Here is a 3,158-nt window from a genome sequence, read left to right on the forward strand (position 1 = left end):
TCCTTGATTGATATGGACATTGAACATCTTTGCATATATGTTTTTGGACATTTATATTCCATCTTCTTATATGAGCATTTGTGTCTTTTGTCTACTGATACATTGACCTTAATTACTCTCACATTGACCTCTATTAATACTGTGTGTGATGTGAAATAGGGGTGTGCTTGCTCGGCCTTTGCCCAGTGACCTGCCTTCCTGGCTAAACCCATCACGAATCAAGCTTCTGTGACCATGATGTCTGTCCTCAGTGTTTACATTCTACTCTCCAGATCCCTTTTGCAGGCAGCGCACTTCCACACTCGTGACTCAAAAAAATCACTGTTTGTATCTGTGATGACAAGTGTCTGTGTGTTTTGCTCTTGTTCCAAAATATCTTGACTATTCCTGACAGTTCCTTTTCACTTTATGTTTCAAGATCGGGTTGTCAAATTCCATGAAAAGACTGTAATTTTAATTTTTTAAATCTTATTTTTAACGATGGTTCTTAAACACTTTAACTTTCCTTGTAACCCACCACCCACCAGAGGTAGTAGAAAAGAAAGGATGGAGGTGTGTGTGGAGTGAACCTATTTAGAAAGGTTCTTTGGAGTAACTCCCATCTGTGTTGTCTGGAAATCAATAGTTTAGTTCACTGGTTAGTAGGCAGCTTGATCCACTTGTAGACACCTCACAGATACACCAGCAGTCCAGTTCAATAGAGTAGGGATGGCAACAGTGGTGACACGACTTAGCAGAGACAGCCAGGCCTCAGCCTCAGCTCAAGTCAGCAGGAGGGACCACCAGGAACACCAGGAGAAGTTCTCAGCTGTGCCTCTCTCAGGGAAGTGAAGGTCAGCGAAGACAGGAGACCCACAAGCATGGCACAGCTAGCTGAACCAGCAAGTCAAATTCTGTCTCCGTCACTCCATGGAGTTCCATTTATACCCTCCAAACATCACGTGTCCTCCACGCGCCTTGTGTCAGCATGTGTCTTGCCTTAGCACATGAATCTAATCAGCCCAAGTCCGTGGAAGCGGCAACAAACTGCAGCACACCACCAGAAGGTTTTTGGTGCACTTCTCTCTATGGCGTCCTGATGAACGCAGCTCAGCTACGCAATGGAAGGTGGACCAATACATGTGCGTCATTAGCAAAGAATATTTTATCACGTGCCCTTTCATGTGCTTGCTTTAACAGAACATCGTCTCTCCTGTGTCTGCTTCAGCTAAACCTTCCTTCACCGGTCTGCCTTAGCCTTTCACGCCTGTGTCTACTTTAACAAAATGTTGCTTCATGTGTTTGTCCCAGCAAAACACCATCCAAACAACTTTCCAAAGAACCCTTAGGTTTACACTTCAAAAGACATTGGTCAGTGTTAGGGGTTTTTGTAAACCAAATATGGTGCACTCCGGTGGTTTTACGTGTTGTAGTATCCCTTTCTGTGGCCTCTTAGATATTCCCATATGCTTAGGAATATTTTGATCTTTCCCATGAAGTTTTTAGTTTTCTCTAAAGGCTGACTCAACTTTGTGAGTTTCATTTGGTGGTACTTTAATTTTTTGTGATGGCTGGAAAATGTGTTTTTCTAGTGTATATTTAAAAAAAATGAAGACTAGTATAGAAATACAATGTATGCTGTTTCTTTTGTTCCCCTAATAATAACAATATTGGGACTGGAGAGATGGGTTAGCAGTTAAGAGTCTTAGTTGCTTTTACAGAGGACCTAAGTTTGGTTCCCACAACCACCTGTAACTTTAGCTCCTGGTGATGCAATACTATCTTCTGGATTCCTCAGACACTAACACGCATACACAGGCACACACAAATACCCACATACCCACATGCACACACACATGAATATACCACACAAATAAAAAGCAATCTTTAAGAAAAAAATGAATAAGGGCCTAGAGAGATGGCTCTGAGCACTTGGTGCTGATGTGGAGCCCTTGATGCTGATACAGAGGGACCAGGTTTCCGGCAGCCATAGGCCAGCTCCCAATGGTTTCCGGCAGCCATAGGCCGGCTCCCAATGGTCTGCTGTCAGTACACATTTGTGCACCCAAGTAAAGCACCCAGATAGTGCCTTAGGTGCTTAGTGCTCTTCTAGAGCTTTGTGTCATCATTTATCAATGTTCAATTGTTTGCACAGCTCCTTTGGTTTTTCAGATAATAATGTCTTACTATTTTTATATTTCTTGTTACAGATATTAGTGTGATAATAGTGATTTTTGAATGTCTAGATTTTTTTAAAAAAGAAATTAAATCAGAATAGACAGAAAATCCTCGCTATTTTAAGCACCTTCTTTGTGGCTTTAGAATATTGTCTCTAATCAATACAAGAACGGTTTCTTTAGGGTACCTGTGGCTTCAGACTTCAGTGATACTAAGCTCCTCCCTTGTTCATTTTATCATTGATGGGTTAAGACTATGTCGTTCCAAGCCGGGCATGGTGGCACACACCTTTAATCCCAGCACTTGGGAGGCAGGTGGATTTCTGAGTTCGAGGCCAGCCTGGTCTACAAAGTGAGTTCCAGGACAGCCAGGGCTATACAGAGAAACCCTGTCTCGAAAAACCAAAAAACAAAGACTATGTTGTTCCATTCTTATGAGCAGAAAGGACATCATCACAGTTCCATTAGCTGTTTTTCCTTTTTAAATTATGACATTAGAACTAACAGTGTCTTTAGTTCAATGAAACACAGCAAACCAATTTCCAGATGAGAAAACTGGGACTCAGAAATGTAAGGAAATGTGCCTGAAGAACACAGTCAGCAAAGGATTTGTCTGAAACCTGAACGTGTCTCTCTTACCCTGAACCACTGGAACACGGACTTCTGCAATGGTTTGAATGAGAATGGCAACCGTATATTTGAATGTTTGGTCCCCAGTTACTGGAACTGTATGGGAAGGATTAGGGGGTGTGGCCTTGTTGGAGGAAGTATGTCCTTAGGGGTGTGGCCTTTGAGGTTTCAAAAGCACAAGCCAGGCCCAACATCTCTTCTTGCTTCCTGGGCATCCAGATTTAGAACTTTCAGCTGCTTCCCAACACCACGTCTGCCTACCTGCTGCCTTGCTCACTGCCAAGATAATGGACTCAACCTCTGAAACTGTAATCCAGCTGCAATTAAATATTTTCTCTTATAAGAGTTGCTGTGATCATGGTGTTTCTTCAC

Source organism: Mus pahari, chromosome 13 (assembly GCF_900095145.1).
Source record: "Mus pahari chromosome 13, PAHARI_EIJ_v1.1, whole genome shotgun sequence".
In the NCBI taxonomy this organism is placed as follows: domain Eukaryota; kingdom Metazoa; phylum Chordata; class Mammalia; order Rodentia; family Muridae; genus Mus; species Mus pahari.